The sequence below is a fragment of the Caretta caretta genome, chromosome 9 (assembly GCF_965140235.1).
Source record: "Caretta caretta isolate rCarCar2 chromosome 9, rCarCar1.hap1, whole genome shotgun sequence".
Lineage (NCBI taxonomy): Eukaryota > Metazoa > Chordata > Testudines > Cheloniidae > Caretta > Caretta caretta.
This window is the reverse complement of record NC_134214.1, coordinates 91,730,336-91,754,796: the sequence shown is the minus strand read 5'-3', so window position 1 is coordinate 91,754,796 and position 24,461 is coordinate 91,730,336. Positions and strand designations below refer to the sequence as shown.

At 42.6% G+C, this 24,461-nt stretch overlaps 1 long non-coding RNA gene across 1 annotated transcript; it reads left to right on the top strand.

Annotated features, from left to right (window-relative positions):
* Positions 1-1,866: 1,866 nt before the first annotated feature.
* LOC142073302 (uncharacterized) lies at positions 1,867-19,182 on the top strand. Its single transcript, XR_012670105.1, has 5 exons — positions 1,867-2,147; positions 14,998-15,106; positions 15,361-15,456; positions 18,725-18,810; positions 19,098-19,182. It is a non-coding gene; the product is annotated as an uncharacterized LOC142073302 (long non-coding RNA).
* The last annotated feature ends 5,279 nt before the right edge of the window (positions 19,183-24,461 follow it).

Genomic DNA, 24,461 nt, shown 5'->3' with positions numbered 1-24,461 from the left:
CCAATGCTGCAAAGCGCTTAAGCACATGCTTAACTTTAAGCACATGAGCAGTCCCATAATGTGCTTACGGGCTTTGCTGGATCAGGCCCAGAGTGCTTAGCACCTTTCAGTATTGAGCCATAGGACAATGGGGTATCGTTGCTTTTCCCCAGGTTTTGGTCTTGTATTAGGCTAACTGCTATGGATGACTAACTTCTGTTCACTAAGATCACATCCTTAAAGGGGTGTAAAGGGGGCCTGAGGATTTCTGGGAGGTTTAACAAAATCAGGGGTTGGTAAATACCCAGATCTAACTAACTCAGCATACTCTGTGTGTGTGTGTGTGTGTGTGTGTCTGGGTGGTGGCAGGAATCTTCATGTTAGCCACCCCTGCCTTCTTAGGCTAAAGTTAGGTCAAGAACTCTGGAGGTTAGTGCATGAGCCTCTACTGCATGAACTAAAAGCCACATGGCCATTAGTTAAGGCTGTAGCAGACTCGTTAATCTCTAGCGGTCTCGGTGCCACAAGAGAGGATAGAACACCACACCCAAGAGGCATGTGGGTCACGTACTTCCCCCAGCTGAGGAAGTGCATCCCAAGCTTCAGAGACCTCCCAGTTGATATCCCAGATGAGCCCCCTACTTGTAACGCTGACAGACCCCAGTGGTTGATGGGCAGGATTGAACCTGGAACCTCTGGATCTTAGTGCATGACCCTCTACTGCATGAGCTAAAAGCCACATGCCACTTAGCTAAGGCTGTAGCAGACTCATTAATCTCTAGTGGTCTCGGTGCCACTAGAGGGACAGAGCACCACACCCAGGAGGTGTGGAGGTTACATTAGCAGTTGTTGATTGTGCTAGGGAAAGTTAAATGGGCTCTAGTGACTCACAGAAGTAGATGACTTACCAACCTACTTGGAGATAAGAGGTAGTAGTGACTCTCTAGAGAGAGGATCTAGAGTATGGACTGAATGGTCCCGATCCTTGGGAGCAGCCAAGCTGGGGGGAAAAATCCAAGCTGAACTTTTTTGTATCCTTGCTTATTTCGTGACAACTAAAGCCAAATCCCAGGAAAGGAGCATGTTTGCTTGACACTGTGTGTGGACTGTTTGAGAGCAGGCTGGAAACAGCACCTGCGCCCAGATTCAAACAAAACCCTAGATTAGAACATGCAGGTCTGAACCTGACCTGAAGTCTGGGGGCCTGTGATAGCCAGCTGACTTCAGACCACAGCATTATGTGTTGTTTCAGGATAGACTAATGGGATCCTCGTGCGCCCATTTAATAATGCTGCTCACACTTGGGGTTTGAAAAATGGTTTTGTTTTTTTTAAAATGCTAGTTAACAGTCAGTCCAATGGTTTCCATTAACATCTTTACTGCTTTTCCTTTACAAGTCCATAACATTACTGCCGTAGTCCTTGTACTTCACTACATGTTATTCGTATTGGGGACGTCTGGGGAATGCTGTGAGAATATGAATCACTTGACGAGGCAGTTATAAAGACTTAAATGGTGACTCTTCTGTCACCATTATCACCTGTTGTCTTCAGTGCTCTGCCACTTAAAGTCTTCAACAGCACAGCCCTGCTTGTCCTCTAGTGACGTGAGCCTTATCCATCCTACCGTACAGCTGCAGACTAGAGGTTAAGAATTTCCAATGCCTCTTCTGTGGAACACTGTTCATATTTTATTCTTGAGCACTGCAGCACGACAATGTCAAGCAGGGACACAGAAACAGAAGTGCTATTAATTCCTTCAATTTACACCTCTGATCAGAAGAGACTTCTAACCACTTGTTATGTAATAGCGGGAATCTTGCATTGTGCCTTCTCTGTCTGTCCTAAAGATAAGGGTATCAATGAGTTTTTCTTTTTTGTCAGATGCTGCTTGTCTCTGAAGGAAAAGGATGTTGACTGGCTTCTTCCTTTCTATCCTCGAGAGATCAGGAGCAATTGCTTCCCTCATCACTTAGAATGACAGACTGCTGGTTGCGATCAATCCTTTGAATTTGCAGTGGTATCTCACTAGGAATTGCAAATAAGAAGACTTCAGCTGCACTTATGGTGACTGACCTCAGTAAAGCCCCAGATGTCCTTTTTTGTATGAAATAGGAACTCTAGCTTACCAGCTAACTCTGCCTGAGGTTCCTCCTTCAATGAAGCCTGGTGAGTATTATGTATAGTAGGTACTGTGAGACCCTAATATTTTACTGCTCCAGCCACTTCGTTTGTAATGTATCGTCTTGTCTTTTCAAGTAGGCTGGGAGTTGGCATGAAGTAGGAATATGAATAGTTGTGAAGGTTTAAAAGTGTATTTCTTCTCTGAAACATGACTGTAAAAATGGCATACTAATGACACTCTGTTTACTGTTTCTCGGCATAATCCATGTCAAAGGTACTCAATTTACAAGTATAAAAATGATTTTTTCCCTCCGCCGTCAACTACCTGCCCTGCAGACTCAGCCTGGGATCTGACAGTCAGTTTGAGGTCTTTCCTTCCCATGTGCAAGATAAAGATCTTGCAGGCCAGACTGGAATACCCAGGCCACCTCATTCCCATCCATCTTTGTACAGCAGTTTTCAGAGCAGAACTGCTCATGAGCAGGACATTTTATAAAAGCTCCCTACAAAACCTCAGGAAACATGCCATTATTATATGACATAGCTAAGTTTTGGTTACGGCTAATCCCCACTAGGCACCGAAGATGGACTGTTATTCAGACGACACAGTGTAGTTCCCGCCTGCCAGTCCGTGGCTTAAATACAGACACACTGATGCATCTCATGAAATCACCAATTTTCAAAACTCCACTTGCTTGCAAGTGTGGATTTCCTCCTGCTAGCTCGACTCCCTTTGAAGTCGATACAAATTGAAAGTACTCAGCACCACGTAGGAGGCATGGATGCAGCACCTGCCCAGACTAGGAACTAAAACTTGAAATTCACTTGGTTGCAGGATTTTTTTTTAATCTGGCATTTATTTTTGTTTCTACACCAGGTTCATTATAGTACCCCAGATTCCATGGGGCAAGTGTGGAGTGTAGTTTAATGAGAATGTGTTGTGCTTCCAAGGATGATAAGAGACTCTCCAGACAACTCCCACTGCTGCTGTTGAAATGTGCCGCACCATGGAGTTAGTTCTAATGAATATCACAATATCCTTTTGGAGCACCTCTCAGTAATTAATTAATGAATGTTCAGAATACCCTCCAGAATAGGTCAGGTGTTATAACGCCCCCTATATAAATGAGAACACTGAAACACAGAGGGATTCAATAATTTTCTTAAAGTCAAACATAACAAATTCGTGGTGGAACTGGGAAGGTAACCTGAGAAGTCCAACTTGGAGTCCCCTGTTCTAACCACCAGAGAACACTCCTGTCTATATGCTTCCTAGGGAAATTTCTGTTGCAATACATAGCATGGTTGGGGATTTTATGGGGCTGATGAATTTACTGATAGAAGCCGGTCTGGTTTTGTTTGTTTGTCAGTTGTTCTGAGCCTACTGTGACGAGTCTGTTTACCTTTATTGATTCTTCCTCTGTGCCTGCATTACCCTGAGGGACACTTATTTTCCTTCTGATGGTGATGCACATGTTTCCATTGTAGCTGGTGTGTTTATTTCCATGGCGTTTCTGCTGTTCGCTTCTGTTTTTCTGCCAAGTTGCAATTTTCCCTTGACTTGCTCCTGCCCTCCTCAGTTTGGGTGGATTTCTGTTGCCATGGCTGTATTGGTGATTCTCTGAATGTAGCTTCACTGGTGACTGTATCCCCTCTGAGGACATTTCATGTGCTGCAGGCTAAATTATAATTATATCCTATTCCTCCTTATTATGTTAGAATGTATATTACGTGCCTGGCGGTCTCAGTCATGATCAGGGTCTCGTTGTGCTTGAGTCCGCACAGGCACATGGTCAGACACTGTCCCTGCTCCTCGTAAGCTTACAATCTAAATACACAAGGAGACATAGAGTAATGAAATGACTTGCCCACACTCACACAGAAGGCCAATGACAGAGCTGGGACTAGAACCCAGGTCTTCTGATGCCTGAATGATGAGTCCACGATGCTTCTCTGTCTATTCCCTTCTAATTCCTCTCCCTTAACACTCTTCATCGATTTGTAGACTGCTATCACACACCCCTTCGCCATAGCTTAGCCCAACTATCTGCAGGGTAATTAATTGTCTTAATCTTTCCTCCAAATCATTCTTCGGCTCTCTGACTAGAATCAGGCCTTGGGACACTGTTGCTTCCTTGGGAGTGGTGCATTGCAGTGTTAGCTGGGATTTCTGAAAGAGGGGACTGCTTGGGTGACCTTTGTGACCGCCTCTGGTAAAGGAGTGGTGTAACTAAAACCGGTCATGCTATGAAAATACCCAGCTGCCACGCCCACTCGCATCTAGTCCCATGGGAGAGCAATCTGCGAGGCCCCCAAATCAGCTACCACTTGGCAAAAGAGCGACAAGGTTCTTTGAGAACCTTTCTCTCCTATCACAGTTTCAAGTTCACATGAAAGTTACAAGCGACTGTGAATCAGTTGCTCGGTCTAAAGAACACTGGTGTTATTAAACGAATAGAGAATTGCAAGCATCCTTCACTAAAAAGAATTGCAAGGGTGCATGGTTTTCCGTGTTGGTCTCGTAATTCTCTTGTTTTGCTTGCATTTAGCATCCCATCATGAAATTACTAGGAAAAGAGAGGTTTCAGCACACCTGCTAAACTAATAACTGTGTATCCATGCAACTCAAAGCCTATCACAAAATGGTTTTAAACTGTCCTCTCTACTCCTGTCAGGTTGTGTAGGTTGCCCACACTCTGTTTTACAAATAATTTTTATAAGGCTTCCTGGCATTTTGCAACATAGTGAAAAATTTAATGAAAAAAGAAAGTACTATAATGATATTCAATGTCCCTAGGAATGGGATTCGGTAGGAATGGAAATCATTACGCTCCAAATGCATTAGTAGTATAGTATAAGAGCTGGATGGAAGCCTATTTGATTTTTTCTGATTTCACCAAGAAATTGTATTTAGCCACTTTTTTTTTTTGCCATGTCTAATCAAAGAATTGAATTGTTTCTGATGGAAGTGGCAGGATAAAATTGGTGTAAGCACAAACATTTCAGTTTTTTCCACATTATACATTGCTGAGTCTTGTTCTGAACTGGCATGGCTGTTCTGTAACCATAGTAGGGCTCTTTTAAACTGTTTCAGAGCTAGAAGCTCAGGTGGTGCAAACATTCCCTTGGGGACAATTCACACTCAGCTGAGAATTTGGCCCTCAGTGGCCATGGTGTCTGGATACCTATAGCATGAGCCCCAGAAGCAGTGGATTTTGGGAGATTTCAAATGGCTACTGAGGCATTGTGGGACAGTAATAGGAGGGATCTTTGAGCCATTTGTGCTATTAGGCCAGCGACCTCCATCCACACTGGTATTAATGTTGTTCAGACTGGAATCGTATTTAAGCCCTGCTGAAAGTAAGTCTAATCCAGATAGCAATTGATCTGCATGTAAACCATTAGAGGCAATTCCATCTGTGGAGACGAGATTTTCTACAGGAGATCTAGGTAGGTGGTTCTGAACCAGGGGCCAGAGCCCCCTGGGGGGCTGCAAGCAGGTTTCAGGGGGTCTGCCAAGCAGGGCCACAGTTAGACTCGCGGGGGCGCAGGGCAGAAAGTCTAAGTCCTACTGTGCAGGGCTGAAGCCTGGGGCCCTGAGCCTGCCACCTGGAGCTTAAGCAGAAGCCTGATCAACTTAGTTTGGTGGGGCACCCTATGGCATGGGGCCCTGGGCAATTGCCCAGCTTGCTACCCCCTAACGCCCTGGCTTTTATATGTAGGAAACAGTTGTTTTGGCAGAGGTGGGCCATGGCGTTTTTATAGCATATTGAGGGGGGCCTCAGAAAGAAAAAAGTTGAGAACTCCTGATCTAGGGGACAAGTGATTCTCAGAGTGACCATCTCTTTAGTGTAGGCAAGCCTGGAGTCTGGCATTAGTACCACAAGTCAAGCTAGATGGGAAGGACAGGAGAATTTTAAAGCATTTAGACTACTTCCAGCAGTTCCGGTTTTTGTGGTGATCTCTTCTGTAGTTCTGTTTACTTTCACAAGCAACACTGATATTATACAACTGTACTCCCTTAAATTCATCTCCGATTATACTTGCTGAATTCTTTTTTTTTTCAGGTTGTCAACACCATCCACCTGAAGCAGTTTGGGGGGATCTATTTATAAAAAGAGGTCTGCTGTAAAGTATCTTGTTCTGCTTAAAATGTGACCAGCCTGAGCAAGCTTCAGACACTCGGCATCCCCAGAAGTTTCTCTGTAATCTAATTCACTGTAGATAGATGGTCATGTGCTAAAACTTTTAGGAATACTTTCCTGGATAGATGCATTCTCAATTTAAATATACAGATCGTGCCTTTCTTAGTACGAGATTGATCTTTCTATTACAATAGTGCCCCAAAGATTGAGTCCCATTGTGCTAGGGGCTGTACAAACACAAAGGGAGGAATGGTCCCTGCCCCCAAAGAGTTTTACCATCTAAGAAAAGTGAAATACAAAGGTTACGAAGAGGCATCGTATCAACCTGTGTAAAGAGGTGGTCATGTGGTAATTGACTGGTCCTGATGCTGTTAAAGCTTCAGGCTTCTTTCTCATGGGCTATGGCATTAAGGCCCAGATCCTCAAAGGTGTTTAGGAACCTAACTGCCATTGATGTCAAGTAGAGTTTAGGTGCCTAAATACCTTTCATAATCTGGGCTTAACTGCTTAATGACCACATAAAATGAGAACAGAATCAGGCCCCAAATCATGGTCTCCACAATAATGGCAATGTGACATAAAAAGGAAGTTGGATCTGGGTTTCTCAGCCCATGGATCATAACCCAAAATTGGGTTGCCAGAGTGTGTTACAGGGTCATGGGGCTGGGTGGGCTCAGGTCCCCTCCACTTCTCAATGCCCAGAGTGGGGAGCTGAGACCCAGCCCTGCAGGACAGGAGCTGGGAGGAAGCAGTTGGTGTCACATTCTCCAGTGAGCACCAGCCCCACTGATATATGCCCTGTGGCCAGGAGACACCCTGTCTTCCATACCCTCTGACCTGACCCCCAGCCTGGGCCTCCCAATCTACCTCTCTTTCGTAGATGGGCAACTTCTCCTCTCTCGTACCACTCATTCTGGCCCCGAGCCCCCCAGATCTTCCTTCCCTGCTCTTCCATCTTCTTCCCCCATCCCTTTACCCTCTGCCTCCAATGGGCCATGTGTGGAGGCTGTGAGTGGTTTTAGGGCACTATCAGCTCGCCATGCCTCCTCCACACCCTGGTGCCCCTATATCCTTCCTCACTACATCCCCAGATCTCCCCACTAGGCCTCTAAATCCCTCCACCCCTTACCTTCTGCCCCCAAGGGGGTGAGGGGACTGTGTTTTTGGGTGGTGTCTTTGCTCACTGCCCCTCCCCCACTTGTTGTTGGGGGGGTTTCTCTAGTTATTCACGTCTGACCATAGTGGGTGGAATGTTAGCTCTGAGGCCCTAGCCAGGGACCCCTGTATGGGACGGGGTGTGGGGGGAGCCCTGGGTTGTGACAGGCCATCAAGGGTTTACAAATGGGTCCCCATCCCGGAAAGGTTGAGAACCACTGAGTTAGACAGTATTATTGTGTTAACAAGTATCATGCCAGTACTACACCTTTTACAATAATTAAAGCCAAACTCAGGGGTAACCATTGCTTAGTCAGTAGCTTCCAGCTAACTCTAGGAGCTGATTTCAGTGGAGTTGCTCCCCACGTTCACGAGTGTAAATGACAGCAGAACAGAAGGCTGGAGGGTTGGGAGGTCAAAGCTAGACTGGGCTGGTTGTGGTAGCAGAGTAACTGACTAATTCCATCAGTACCAGACAGGCTGTGGGCCTGCAGGGGTTGGAAGTCACTTGACAGTGGTCTGGGAATAGAGCTTCCCTGCTGGGCCCAGAGCAGTCCTCAGAGACTCCCATCCCCACTCTTCTTATACTCCGTCATTTTCACTTCTTTCCTGAGCCGAATGTGTCAGCCGCAGCTTGCAGGCAGCATTGTTGTTGCTAGCTAGGGTCACTAGACACACGAGGTCCCATCTGGCATTTTGTGTTACAGAGGCCAGCTGGCCCCAGCTATTTGGACAAATGATCAGTTTGGCAGCTGTAACTTGGTTGGCGTCCAATGATATGTGAGCCTCAGATAATGTGCTTCTGCTTAACCATGCTTCTCGCTTAACCATGGCTGGCATCGAACTCCCCAGTGCCTGGGGCTTCCGGTGAGAAAATTTAAAATAAAAGTAAAAAGTTAAACTTTGTGTCAAGTTCCGCTTCCTTCCTCTTCAGTGTTCGTCTTCATCATGGCAGGCAGTGCTGCTTCATGCTCGCTCTCCACGTTTTGGCAGGCTAGAAAACATCCCTCTCAGCCAACAGTCCATTTGTTCTGCAAATGAGCCCCGGGGACCTTCTCTTCCCAGGGGAAAGGTTGTGTTCTTAACTCAATTTAGCTACCACGAGGTGACATCTAGTGAAGGCACAGCCATTTGTAGTTTTCACATGAGTTAGCTGGTCTAGGTGAACTCTAGGGCCGAGATCCTCAAAGTATATAGGTGCCTAATTCTTGGGATCTGGGCATAAGTTCCTCCATAGACTTTCCTCATGCCTAGCACAGGGGTGTCCCAATTTGGGATGGGCCCTCTAGGCAATACTGCAATATAAAGAATAAAAAATGAAGTCCTGATTGCTGTAGGAAAGAATAATATATTTGCATTTATGACTCTTTAAATGTTCCCTGCTCCATCTCAGCATTGCATTTTTTGCATTTAATAGTGATGAGGATGAGAACATATTCATAAAAATAAGAACCCTAGTGAAATTGCCTTGATAATGATTTATTATAGAAATTTCTGCAGAACCCATCAGCAGTGCTAAAATGCCACTTGATAATTGTCAGCTTAGTAATATTTTCCATGAGGATCGGTTTGCATGTTTGTTTCCCAGTGAATAATCAGAGTTTGGGCTTAATGATATACATGGCAGGGTCTGGCTAATGCAGCAGGACTGAGGCTTATAAGTACATTTTCAGTATGATCTTACATGATCTGCATTCTGGAATCAGCTAAAAATGCTCTTAGATCTGTTTTTAGATCCAGCTATGGTTCTGTAAGGACTAGAATAATGTCTTTGAGGAACCAAGGACATATCTACAGGTCATAAAAGCTATGGAAGAAGGTTGAGACAATTCAATCAGTAAAAAATGTCATGCAAGACAGAAGCTCAAACAAGGCAAAGTTCTGCCTTTACTCATCCACAGTCCATTCAGAAAGGCTATTTTTTTTCTGTAAGACACAAGGAGTAGTGGCGGCCCAAGGAGCATAGCAAGTAATCAAAGTCACCATATTTGTTTCTGCTAAACTCACTGGTTTCCCTGGAATTGACTTTGAGACTTGCATGTATTGTTGCATGAAACCTGCATTGTTTGCTGAAACCTGCAAAGGAGCCAAGCAGGTGGTATGAACTGAACGTGCTGGGTTTGTTTTGCTGGACCTATCTGAATGTAGATCAGTGGATTTCATGGAGCACTACACACTAGACATTCTCTTTCACCTCTTTCAGTGATGAGCTAGCATTTATCACCCAATAAATCAGACACACTCAAAGCATTTCTGCCACCCTTGCTGATGCTGAGTAGTAAGTAACTTACTCTGCAAGTAGTTCCATTGAAATCAATGGATCTACTCACAAAGTAAGGGGAAAGTGTGATAGAATGGGGCCCAGAGGAAATGAACATATACTGTCTCTCTGTTGTGGATACTCCATACTGGATAAGCTTTTTAATGGGGGGGGGGGGACTGAGACAAGAGAACCTGTGTAGTAATCTGGAGAGAGAGATTGACAGCTGCCATTTCAGGCTTAAGAGCCTTTTCTTTAACTATTCTTCATGGGGAAACTCTCTCTCCTTAAGCTAACAATAAAGAGACACTCCCAGCAGCACTGCACTTGCTGTTACGGCTGGAAATTTCAATTTTATGCCAAAAGGATTCCAACACAAGTGTTTGGGTTTTTTCCATGGGAGCTGTCTGTGAGTATGCAATCTACCAGTCTCCTGTCTGTGGGAAAAGAGAGAGCAGACTCAGTGCATTGGCCCGCCAGGTCACTAGCAATGCCACTTAGAATTTATACTGCAATTTGCATCCTTTAAGTGCTAGCTAGGTTTCAAAGATTCCAAGATCAGAAGGGGCAGTTGAGATCATCTTGTCTGACTTCCTGTACAAGACAGGCCATAGAACTTCCCCATTAATTCCTAGAGCAGATCTGTTAGAAAAACATCCAGTCTTGATGTATAAATTGTCAGTGATGGAGAATCCACCATGACCCTTGGTATATGTTCAAATGATTAATTATTCTCACTGTGAAAAATGTACTCCTTGTTTCCAGTCTGAATTTGTCTAGCCTCAACTTCCAGCCATTAGATCATGTTAGACCTTTCTCTGCTAGATTGAAGCACCCATTATAAGATATTTGTTCCCCATGTAGATGCTTATAGACTGTAATCAAGTCACCAGTTAATGTTCTCTTTGTTACACTCAAAGAGCTCAATCTATTTAGTTTTTCATTATAAGGCAGGTTTTCTAATCCTTTAATCATTCTCGTGGCTCTTCTCTGAGCCCTCTTCAAGGTGGTAACATCCCTCATGAATTGTGGTCACCAGAAATAGACACCGTACTCCAGGATCAGTTGCACTGATGCCAAATACAGAGGTAAAGTAACCTCTTTACTTCTACTCGAGATTCCCCTGTTTATGCATCCCTGGATCACATTAGCTGTTTTGGCCACAGTGGCACACTGGGAGCTCATGTTCAGCTGATTATACACTATGACCACCAAATCTATTTCAGAGTCACTGTTTCCCAGAAGGGAGTCCCTCATCCTGGAAGTATGGCCTACACTCTTTGTTCCTAGTTCCATACATTTACCTGTAGCCATGCTAAAATGTATATTGTTTGCTTATGCCTAGTTTACCAAGCGATCTAGCAATGTTTCTGTCAGGAGCGTGGGATGGAAGGGGGTCTATTTCGTTAGACCTTTGACTCACCTGCTTGAGGAAAAATTCCATGTGGAACTTCATGCTGGTGAGCAATGGATCTCTGAACAAAAAGCATAAAAATAATGTTAAGTCTCATTCATTTGACTATAATTCTATAAGGGCAGTGTTTGGACTAAACAGGTCTGGGACACCCATGCGTCTCAGCTCTGCCTCTCCTCTGTACCAGCTCTCTACTTTCATAGCTCCTCTGCTGTGGTGTCGGGGATGTGGCGCTCTTGAGGAGCTAGGCTGAGTGATGGCCAGGGCCACATTGTCACTAGTGCCTAGGGTGATGGTGTAGCTACTGAACTGCAAAGGCCGTGGATACCTTGGGCTGTATTTCAGAGCCATCCCTTTCATTGTCTTTCATCAGCTTCAAGCTGCGATGGTGGCTGGAATGGTCCTGAGATTTGTAGAAAGGCCACGTAAACCCCTTTCATTTCTCATGTGTGAGAAAACACAGCCTGGATCAGCCTTTGTAGAATAAATGGGAAATTAGAGAATCAAACTTAGCTTAAATTTGGTTCAAGAAATATGTGCTGAAAAGGAAGGCCTTGAAGGTGAGTTATATGGCCAGAAGGAATGAAGTTGGGAGGAGGTCTGGTTCAAAGAATAACTGATGAAGTCAGGGCAAGTTTCTAAAAAGGAGACTCTGACCAATAGGGGGTGACTCCAGATGGTTTTAAATAAGACAAAGAGAATCTGTCTTTAAAAAGGGCCGCCCCACATACCAGTGTTATCTCAAAAATTAGGGTTTAGGTGAACTCAGGTGCAAAGGAAAAGCTGTTGGTCAGCAGAAAGGAGGAGGAAGAGATAGGGAGGAATGGTCATGTGGAGAAAGAGGGTTTTAAATCGTATCTGGATTAAAACTAGAAATAAGAGTGAACTGTCTCAAATTGGTTTTTAGCTGAAGTCAGCACTTGGCAATTCCATCACTTGCTAGTTTAAGGGTATGAAAAAGTGAACTCCTAAAGGATTCATTGCTAATACTGCCTGGCCATGCTGGAGCCAACCACTATCACTCTAAGCACCCCTGAGTTTAAAGCCCATTTGTAAGTATCTTGATTAAATGTTTATCAACTTTTTGTTATTGTTTGGATGTAGTAAAGTGCTTATTATTTAGGCTTTTTAGGCATGTTTGGAGCAATTATGTAAATACCATTTGGCCTTTGGATTTAATAAAGGAATTTATGGTTACATTAGTGTTGTGATAATATCCTGCATAAATAATAATTCCAACAGTCTTCCTAGCACATCCAGCAAACGGCAGGCGAGTGCCATGCAGAGTGGGAAATGTCAGCTGGCTAAAGCTTTAAAAAGGTGAGAAAAGATTTTAAAATAGCTGAGGGGTAAGTTGCTAAAGTTTGAAAAAATAGAGGAAGTAAAAAGCAGCCCAAACAACCAGGAAGATAGTTACAAAAGATGTATTCACCTCCAGAATGTTCATGACACTTTGCAATGCCTACTTGTCTGATAATGTCTCTTCCACCTGCCAGCCAAATGGCTTTTTTGGTGTCATCTCTATATTTACTGCTTCACACCACCCTGTGATCTCTATACTGTATCATTACAGCATAAATATTGGAGATAAGCAAACGAGGTAGCACTGTATATTTTGCTAGAGGAGAAAGCTATAAGAGGTACAGTTTTCATAGTGAATGATCTCCTGTCTGTGCTTGACAATCCTAACAGACTAGGAAAAGAGGCAGCATATGTTCAAAGGTGGATTAAAATGGATCTTAGCTTATCAGCCTTCCTAAAGTTGCCAGCTGGCTTTATCAATATGTAGTGAACACAAACATGTCAAGACAAATACTCAGCTTAGACACTGTGTTCCATTCCGGGAAGAATAGAAATGGGCTCCAAAGAGTGACTGTGCTCAGAGCTGGATCAGGGGTAGGTTTAGGCTATGGGTTCAAATCAAGGCCAGAATCCAGGGTTCTGATATGACTGACAGCTCAAGATTTTAGCTGTAGCCAAACCTGTACTGGAAAATAGGCCCTTTCTTGATTTGGATCCAACCTGGAATAAAAATTATGTGGGAGGTGTTTGGATGCAGGGTTTCAAATGTGAAATGCACATACATGTGAGATTCAAAGGGGTTCATGGTTCTTCAGAACAGAAGTTTGCCCTGGGTCTCGGTATAAACCATAAGTTTATTTCCCTCTGTAGAATATTATCTTCCTCTCTCTTTATTTCACAGAATGCTTCTCCCTTCCCATCTGAGTTAATACTGCTTTAGATAGTCCAGTCCTAGCTGTGTGGATCTTCCCTTTGACTGCATATTACACTGAAACAATATTGCCAGAGTGGATTAAGTGTTCTGGGCTCTGACTACAGTGTGTATTCTGGCAAATAAGCTACATTTTCAAGAAGAATTAACTGAATATAAGACACAGGCTCTCAGAACAAATCATTCTGACTATTTTTGCAACAATAAAACCATAGGGTACATTGGAAAATTACCATTCACCAGGTTCTACTCCAGAAGTTAAAAGGAAGGCTCAATCAGTGAATCAGTCACTGGTATTTGTATAATGTCCAGCATGCAGATGCCTTAAAGGGATTGTTGCATCACAACGAGAAAATGCTATCTGGGACTAAACCTGGATCTAAAGTCTGAAAAAGGCTCTAAAACCAGAATCCTGAAGATGACTGGTAAAGCTTGCAAAAACTTAGGGTACATTTTTAAAAGCCTACGTCACATAGGAGCCTACACGTCCTAACCACTTTCCAAGTCACTGTCCTAAGTGCCTAAATCTCAGTTTGAGACTGGGATGTAGGTTCCTAAATCAGGTAGGGCCAGATTGAAGCCCCTAAAGATGTAGATAGGTGCCCAGTAGGTTTGCTTTATTCAAAAGAACCCCAGTGCCTAACTCCCATTGAAATCATGTGACTACATATCTTGCCGTGAGACACTTTTGAAAATTTTCCCTTTCGCCTGCTAGCTGCTTCTGCTGGTGGTGGGCCTCCCTCCCCAGGGGCTCAGCCTATCTATCGCTCCCTAAGCTCCTCCCCAACTCCCACTGCGATTTTCTTCCTCCACGGAAGCCAAGGTCAGGCTCTGGCCCTTTTCCATTGATCTCCTTTAGCACTTAGGAAATCTAGCCTAATTAGACAATCAGGGTAGCTGGATACTTCTGCTAAAATGATCAGCCAGGAAATAGTTAACAATGTTAAGGTTTCAAATGACATCACACTTAGCCCCCACTACTGAGACAAGTGGGCCTAATTCGCACCTCTCCCAAAGCTGTTAGGCCAGCCTTATGTGAAGGCAGGAAGACAGGCTCCTAGCCATTTGCATCCAGAGGGTTTGCTTCACCACTGTAAGGGTTAGGAGCTTCTGCACAAAAGCATACCTTCTGCAGAAGCAGAGGAGTGGCCACTCGTCCAAAACCCAGGCTGTGGTCTGTACACACCACACTTCTAAATGCGTCTGCCTATAAAAGCAGGGTGTTCTCAGCTACATTTAAGAAACAAACCCAAAGGTGATGTCAGTTTGGTGTAGATTTTCAACACAATCCTCAGAGGAATAGATACATAAATCCTATTAGCACTAATTGAAACTGGCTAGCTAATCCATCCACCACACTCACTGCTGAAACTGTGCCCTTTAGTTCACATCCCTTTGCGATGATAACCCTGAATTTGATCTTTATCACTGTAGGGGAAAGAGCTGGACCTTGTTTATACAAAAAGAAAAGGAGTACTTGTGGCACCTTGGAGACTAACCAATTTATTTGAGCATGAGCTTTCGTGAGCTACAGCTCACTTCATCAGATGACATCCGATGAAGTGAGCTGTAGCTCACGAAAGCTCATGCTCAAATAAATTGGTTAGTCTCTAAGGTGCCACAAGTACTTCTTTTCTTTTTGCAAAGACAGACTAACACGGCTGTTACTCTGAAACTTGTTTATACAGGTGCTGCCCAGAAGAAAAGCGTACTCTTTCAAGCCTGGAGAGAAACGGAGTTAGCCGGCTGGAGAGAATCCCAATTTACACTGGGCGCTGCTATTTAATGGAAGAATTAGTAGGTTTACTGTGCATCAGGAATGAATATTTTGAATGAATGGGTTTGGAGGGAAAGGGAGAAGCTAGGTATCAGAGCACCAGTTTTTTAGTGTCAGTTGGTGTCTAATGTAAATAAAATGGGTGGGTTTTATAGAGAAAAATGTATTAAGACACAATGATTTTTGAACCCTGTCTCCCTGCAAGTGCAGAATTATTTAATTTCAAAGTGTGTTCAACATTAGTTATTGAATAACACTTTATTTCTTTTTTTAGACCTGTCTCCTTCTAACCTTGGCCCTATGTCTCCAGCGTGGAGCAGAAATGGAGTCACTGAGTTTTCTCTTCCAAACTCAGCTAAGTTTTAACGAGGTATGTGACTTTTTCTTTTCCTCTTATTTCCTGCTCTCTTTTCTAAAGTCCAGATCCTGTTCCCACTGGATTAGTTAGCAAAGTTCCTATTGATTTTTAATGGGAGTAAAATTGGTTATTCTGGGGCAGGGCTGGTGGTGGAGATCAGGGTTTTTAAAGGACAGGACTGAGGTCCCTGAGGGCTGCGTTTGGAGCCAATCTGCCATCCCAGTAAAATGGTAGGAGTTTTGAAGCCTGAGGCTGCCTCTCAATGGGCCTGATTTTACATGCTGATTAGTACTGACTCATGTGAGCAGTCCCATTGAATCAGCTTGAGTAGGGTTGTAGAATGGAGTCAATGGCAAAGCCTTGTGATGATTCACCAGCACCAAAATCCTGCTGGCCTTACTCGTACACATTAAGTTCACCTGTGTGAGTCATGGTGTACACTTAAAATGTAGGTCAACATTGTTACATTGCTCAGGCATGTGAAAAGTTCACACCCCTGAGTGCTGTAGCTATGCCAGCTTAACACCCAGTGTATTGTTCCATTGACCTAGTTACCGTCACTTGGGGAGGTGGTGTTCCTACAGTGCTGGAAAAACCCTTTCCATCTCCATAGGTTGCATCTATACTACAGGGTTATGCCAGTGTAGCTATGGTGCCAAACCTGCTTTAGTCCCTATGGTGTAGACACGGCCTGAGCAGACCTGTCCCAAGCTCTGACACTTTGCAGTTCCCGAATGGAATCAACTAGTGTTTTTGCATATTCTAACAACTCAGGATTTTTCCCAGGGGCCCCACACAAAGAGGCTCTTGAGATGAATTTAAAAGAAGATTTTATTGACTAGCAGAGGAATCTCCCGGCAGGGTGGTGGATCTAATGAACACAACAGACATGCGTTATTCGCAAACCTATATAGGCATGAGAGGAGGAAGAGAACTATCTGCTTAGGGGCTCCATGAGATAAGCTTGCTAAGTAAGATGAAGGTTAGAAAGACACATGGCTTTCCATGCTTCAGGGAGTCTGCACTTCAATGTTAGAGATTGGAGGCTTGTTTGTCAAGCCAAATGGAAGCTCTGACAATCCTTTTAGAGATGTTTTCTGAAACCTCCAGGGGGAACATACTGAGCAGATCTAACAATCCGGAGGCTATATTTACTTATATAAGGATTTCAGTTAGGCCCACTAGTCCTTGTCCATCTGGGCAAAATTCGAACAATGTTGGGCACATGATTGTTATTGGGTTCACACTCATGTCTATAAGAATTAAAATTCACAAGGGTCAAGATGCTGTTATAGATGCTAAGATTAAGCCTCCAGATGTAGCTGGAAAATTAGATGTTATCTTTAATCTTTCCAATTTATGCCTAGAAAAATGTTCTGACAATATGAATTATTTCAGATGGGAAGGAAATAGACTATTTTCATGATGTGTATATGTAGTTACTGTAGGAGCCCCAGCATCAGGATAGCTGGGGGAGACTGGTGAAGTCTGTTAGAAGTACTATGCAGCTGGGAATTCTTCCTCCCAGGTAGTGACAGTCAGCAGATTGGAGTGGCTGCTTACATTAGGAGCCTATGTACCTGGTTAGACCCTAGTTTGTGGAGTGGCTGGGCCCTGGTTAATTGGGATGTGCCTATCGTAGGACTCGCAGGTAATTATCTCAGATGACTCTCCAGCTCAGGCTCAGGAATGACTGATCATACCCAGTCATTGACCAGGATCTCATTGTGGTAGGCCCTGAACAAACACAGAACAGAAAGATGGTCCCTGCCCCCAAAAGCTTACAACGAAGTATAAAAGCAGAGACAACAGATGAATTCAGACAGATGGGGGAATATAAAGAAACCAATGAGACAATATTGGTCAACATGGCAGGCAGTGGTCCTACCACACCAGGAGCCTAACCGTTACGTTTTTTTTTTTGTAGCTATCACGGCAAAGGAGGGTTTTGAAGGAAAATATTGTGTTTTGTGGGTGTTTCTGGGGAGCTCCTCCCAAGCATGAGGGGCAGCATGAAAGAAAGCACAAAGATGCTGGTTTGAAAATATATCAAGTGGGTGATGGAAATTGATGTCATGAGCCGATTGGAGGTGGGAGTCCACATCACAATAGTGAATGAAAGATGACCAGGGTGGGGGACAGGGCCTTGAGAGTGAAGCTTCTTTAGTCTCACTGTAAGCTTATATTTGATGTAAGAGGTGCCAGTGCGGGAGACGCAAAGAGAGGAGTGGAATGATGCAAGTGACGGGCTAGGAAAGTGATCTTTGCAGCAGCATTCTGAATGGATATGAGTACGGTAAAATGGTATCTGTCAAGGCCAGAAAGAAGGATAGTGCAGTAGTCAAGATGTAAGATGCTGAGAGCCCGGACGAGAGTTTTAGCTGTGTGGATGGATAGGGAAGGCCATATCAGAGATGGTCTACAGAAAAAGGACCTCCAAGATTTAGATCTAGCCTGGATGTGATGACCAAGAGAGAGGTCCAAGTTGAAGATGATGCCCAGGTTATGGGCCTGAGTGGCCAGCAGGATGATGGTGTTGTCCACAGTGATCGAGAAAGGAGGTAGCATGGAGTGTGGAAAAAAAATCAAAATAATCATCAAATGGTTATCAACATTTTTCATGAAATGGAAAAAAAACCTGATAATAAAAAGTTAGAACATTGATCCATATGCATTTGAGATTCTGTGGTTCTAAATGATCAATAACTATAAAGTGGGTAATGGTGCTTTCATGTAGAATGCCACTCCCACTGTTTTACCCACACTATCCTAAACAGGTTGTAACCAGTGATTTTAACATTCCAATTGTGGAACTCATCCCACCAAGTTCCAGTTACATCACATTTCTTCTCTATAACAATTTCTGATTCCCCTTGCTTATTACCCAGACTCCTTGCATTTGTGTATAATCAACGGGAAAATGTCTTCTCTTCATTCTTTGCCACCTCAGTTCAATTTGTTCGCGACACCCTGAGTTTGAGTTTGTACTGCATTTGCACCATTCGTTCTTTCCCCTTGTGTTTTTAGTTTAAAGCACTCCTGGTTACTCAAGCTAGTCTCTAGCCAAGAATAATGGCCCCTCACCTGTGAGACACAAGCTGTCCCATTTGTACAGTCCCTCCACCCCACTGGAATGTAGCCCAGTGTTTCACAAAACCAGAATCTTCAGCTTTATGCCAGTTGTGTAGCCAAAGGTTCACCTCTGGAGTTTTCTGCTTTCTCTTGCTCATGGGACCAGAAGGCTCTGCGAAAAGATAACTTAGACTTTCCTCTTCTTCAGCTCCCTTCCAAGATCCCTGAAGTTTTCAATAAGCTGTGAACTTCCACATGATGTCATATCATATAGAGAATCCACCACATCCTTAGGTAGGTTCCAATGGTTAATTACCATCAGTATTATAAATTTGTGCATCATTTCTGGTCGTAATGTATCTAGCTTCAGTTTCCAACATTGGATCTCCTTATGCCTTTTTAATCATCAGAAATCTCTTCACTGTGTAGGTACTTGTGGACCATGATCAAGTCACCTGTTAACCGTCTTTTGGATAAACTAAATAGGCTGAATTTTTTTAGTCTCACTATAAGGCATGTTTTCTAGAGGCATTATAAAGTAGTGTAATCATTTTTCTAGCTCTTTTCTGAACCTTTTCCAGTTTTTCAACAGCCTTTTGAAGAGTGGATACCAGAAATAGACACAGCATTCCAGTATTGGTCTCATAATGCCATATACAGAGGTAATACGCTTCACTATTACTTAATATTCTCCTGAATATACATCTAAGGATTGCATTTGCCCTCTTAGCTGAGGTTGAAAAGTCAAGCTCTCAAAAATGCAGAGGTATGGTTGAAAGCTCTACCTTAGTTCTTTCCTTCAGCTCTTAAACCTTTAAAATAAGAGATTTTCTTTATCTCATAAGTTATTTGCCGTTTAATAATATATATAATATAATCCTAGTTGGAAAGTTATATAACCTTTCATACAGTGAGTTACAAGGCAGTGACAGCTTGGCTTGATTAAGTTCAAATGAGGTCTTCAAAATGAGCTAAGTCGAAGAAAATTGGTTCATTATCTTTAAAGTTATTAACTAAAGCCCCGATTCAGCCGTAAGAACACATTAAGTGCTTTGCTGAATTGGGGCCGCAAATTCTCCAAACACTCTTGCCACATTCTGGAACTTTCTAATTTTAAACTCCATTGAACTGGAAGCTAAAATCTTGGGCAATGTTACAATTTGGGGAGCATCCAGGGCTTTTACCTCAGTGTTCAATTCTCTCCAGCAAGCTGAAGTTTGTTGTTTTGTTTTTTTAAAGACACACTTGCTAACCAGAGAACGTTCACTGTGAAAGGAAGCAGTGTCATTTAGTAGTTTAGCCTCTTGGAACCAGGAGATTTGGGTTGTAAGTTACAACAGCATCCATGAGTCACAACCTAGAGCTGCCCCAGTCTCCATAGCCTCAAGCAAACCCTCTATGCCAACGTTTGTAAGGAGTGCTCTGCACAAGCCATCCATAGACTGATTTACACAGGGGCATTGGAGGAATTCTCCCAAAGCCAGCAAAGGTTCTTTTACCTCAGCACACTAGTGGAGCAGCATACAGGGGCCATAGTGGACATGGGCATTCCTTCCAAAGTGGGTAAAATAGAGTGATTTTAAAAACTGAAGACCACAGAGTGACAGCCTATATTTATTTGTACTTTGACTTTTCCCTGTTAACTTCTGTTTAATTTAATTAATCGAAAAAAGAATTAAGGGAGGAGATAAGAATAGGGGGAGTAATAATAGATATACAATAAATATACTAAGAGATACAATATAGTATATACTTGTACATCACTGTTTTTCCAACATAAGGAGTCAAAGTATTGTGGTTACTGTGTGCTGGGTAACAAAATACTGAATAAAAATAAATGCTAACTGCCTCATAAAACAGATTAGTTCCATGAAATTAGCCCTTACTGGTAGAGCTGGTCAAAAATGGTAATTATTTTTCATGGGAAATTTTTTAAAATATTCACTTTTTCACCTGTTTCCCACATTTTAGGCTGCTTAGGTTTAGGTTTTTTGACAAGAAAACAGAAACAAACTGAAAACCCTTTCAAAAATGAAAAAAGTTTGGTTTTCAGTACAAAATGTTCATTTTTTGTTTGTTTTTAAATGAAAACCTGCAAAATTTCAAACAACACAAACATTTTCCATGAAAATGCTTTGGTTGAAAAGCCATTTTTCATTAAAAAGATTTATTGATAAAAATAAATGTCACCCAGGTTCACTTATAAATTACTCACCCATGTAAAATCACAAGTGCTCTTAAGTATTTGCAGAAGTATTGAGGCTGTCTTCCAGTTCAGACTTATGTATGTGTTTTAACTTGGGTTCAAAGGAATTACCCAGTGTGTAAAGTTAAACATAAACATAAATCTTTGCCGTGCCAGGGCCTAAAATTTAATTTATTTTGCAACCTATCAATCTAGTGTTTAAAAAAATAATTAGAAACAGATTATTGATGCACAAGAATTAATGCATGCAATTTTTATGCACTCCAAAGGGAGTTCACCTCATAAATTCTCATGCACCAAGACGAGAATATCCCATTTAATTTCCAGTTACTTTATTTCATCTATCTTTCTTTAAGGATAAATATACTTGGCAGAGGTTCTTATCTTGGGTCATTCTGAATTTTTATGACTCCAGGTGGAATACATTTTCCCGAGAAAGACTAAACCACAACGCAAGAGGGAAAATGAATACCGTCAAAAGTAATTTCGTAGTTCAGTCATATATTCAAAGTACAGTGGCCATTATTACAATGGCATCTTTTGCATACAGAAAAACTGTCATTTTTTAACCTCAGTGCCTGCCTCCAAATGTAAAAATGTATAAAATTAACAAAAACTGTGTCATGAATGAGAATCCATGTGAAGCCACAACAGTAAAAAAAGCCCACATGAACCTTTCTCTACCCACAACTCTGTAGCTTTCATGTAATTGCAGGACAATACATGAGAACATATATTTGTAATGTGAGGGAGGTGGTGGAATCTCCTTCCTTAGAAGTTTTTAAGGTCAGGCTTGACAAAGCCCTGGCTGGGATGATTTAATTGGGTATGGATCCTGCTTTTGAGCAGGGGGTTGGACTAGATGACCTCCTGAGGTCCCTTCCAACCCTGATATTCTATGAAACTAACCCTCCTGCACACTTCTAATAGACCCCCCACAGTCGTATTGTTTCAACTCTTGTCCTTCCTTCCCCTACTTGCCTCCTTTGAATTGTGTGCATGTTTGTTGTGCCAACTCTGTTCATATTTTAAATTCTTCAGGGCTGAGATAGCGGTGTGCAGGGACCAGCACAACTTGAGCACTGTATAAATCAAATAATAATACAGATGCTATCACCTTCAGCAAGCCGTCACCATTCATATGAGTCGTTCTGTTCAGCAAGATTACTTGCATGAGGAAGGACTGCTCCTGGGAGTAGGGGTCCAAAGTTATTTACTGTTAGTACAGAGGAAAATTGCAGGGTCTCAGTGTAGAGACTATTGGCAGAAGCTGACCTGTATAATGGTGATCCTGGTAATTGCACACCTGAAGTAATATCCACTCCATGTTCAGGCCATGATCCTGCAGACTCTCACACATGCTTAATTGTATGCACTGTGAATAAAATTCAATGGGACTGTGTGTGAAGTTAAGCACGTGCATAAGTCTTTGCAGGAATGGTGCCTAAATTGTATCTTAATGGAGCATAAAGAGAAGGGAGATTGTAATAAGCAATGCATTTAAAATAGTTTTAGAATTCCTGCACACAACCAGTGTCTCTGAAGGTCTATTTGTTCCCATTTTAAACCCATATTGTAAGCGTTTACAGACACTGTAATGAAAACATGCTCACCATTAAAGGTATAGGTCATGTTTGTTTTTTATTCTACCTATTTGCAATTTGGCAAAAGCAGGGCATTTTCCAGTTAAGGATTATGGTTAACATTTTCAAAAGCACAAAAATGACATAAGCTGCAAAGGATCAGATTTACAAAGGTGTATTTGGGGTCTAAAGATGCAGATAGGTACCTAGTGGAATTTACAAAAGTGCTTAGGGCCTAATTCCCATTGGAGTCAGTGGGAGTTAGGCTTCTAGCCTACTGAAATCCTTTTGTAAATTCTATTAGGCACCTAAGTCCCTTTGTATATGCCCTAAATCACTCAGGTGTATTTACAAACTTGACCCATTGACTTCACTCAATCTAATCTCCATTAGGGGTTTTCCAGTGAGCAAAGGTTTGAAGGGTCAAATCTCCATTCATTAGGTACTGATGGGATTCCCATTTGTGTTTTCCTATAAACCTTATTTGGTTGTAGCTTTGGAGGTTTATTTTTCCTGCACTCCTTGCATACCCCCAAAAGACCACAAGAAATCTTTACTTGATTAAGACTTTATTGAAATCAAAGAGCAGTTGGGGTGTGCCAGGAATGAAAGATTGGGCCCTATGGTTGTACCCTTTTTGAATGGTTATTTTCCACATGTAAAACCTTTAATGCTTTATATAAGTATAATAGATAGTTGTCTCATAGAGTCATAGAATCGCAGGGTTGGAAGGGACCTCAGGAGATCATCTAGTCCAACCCCCTGCTCAAAGCAGGATCAAGCCCCAGTTTTTGCCCCAGGCTCATCATATGATGTCATTTGATGGGAGTTAACTATACTCCTAAGCCACTTTATATTCAAAAATACATATAATGCTGCTTATTAAAGAAACAAGGTGAGTGAGGGAATATCTTTTATGGGACCAACTTCTGTTGGTGAGAGAGAAAAGCTTTCGAGCTTATAATTGGCTTATTAAAGAAATGAGTTCAGGTGTATACTTGCTTGAAAGAGGGAGGTATTTGTCCTCTACAAGTAGAAATACAAAGCTGCTGATCTGTAGTTTGCCTGGCTCTGATACAGTCCCATATGTTTTTTCTCTAATAATGATAAAGTGGTGCAATTGCTACAAGCCTGTCTTCTAGAAGTTGGTAAAAAACAGTGACTAATATGGACGCACAGGGGGTCCACGGATTGCACTTGGATATAGATCATAGAAATCTATCGACTGAAAAATGAGAGCTGAGGAATAAGAAACACATTGATCTCTGGTATTAATCCTAGATTAAATAAACCTGGAGTTTTTTAAATATAAACTTGCTCTAACGTTGCTCTGCTACACCCATGCCAAGATGGCCATCTAGGGGTGGGATCTTCAACACATGTGAGTTACACACTCAACTACTATTGACTTTAGGTGCCTGCTGGGCCTTTGTGACTTTGGATAGGTCTACACTGCAAAAATCCAACCCAACCCACCACAGCAAGTCTCAGAGCCAGGTCGACTGACTCAGGCTCGCAGGGTTTGCGCCTATGGGACTAAAAATACAAGTGTAGATGTTCCTGATCAGCCTGGAGCTCAGGTCCTGAGACCCTTCCTTCACCTCTCTCAGAAGACTAGGGCCCAACCCTGAGAAGTGCAGAGTGTCCTTTCCCAGCAACATGCTGAAAGCTGCCCTCCTGTAAAGGGGTGTTGCGGCTTATTTCCCCCAAAGGGCCAGAAGGGATCAGCTATGACTCTACATCAGGTGTCTTTCTGGGGTGGCAGAGCTATGCAGCACCCTTTTCTCGGGAGTGAGCCTGATGGCTGCACCCAATCCGATGTGATGTTCTGGCATGCATCACGCTACTCTCCTCTCTAGAAGCTTTCCTGGATGTGCCCGACATGTCATTCAGCACTAAGTGTATTAGAAAAGAAAAATCTTTCCCTACGAGTTATGAAATATTCCATAAATTTCCCTCATGTTATGGAAACAGCACGTCCTTGCCAGATCCAATCCACTGCACAAGAGAAGGTTACTACAAAGGTCTGCTAATAAAACAACTGTGGTGTTGTAGCTCAAAACAATTTATTTTATAAAATAAGATTTTTTTCTGTGATAATCAAAAACTTGACAGGCAAGAAATAACTTTTTTAATGACTGTCAAACTATAACCTT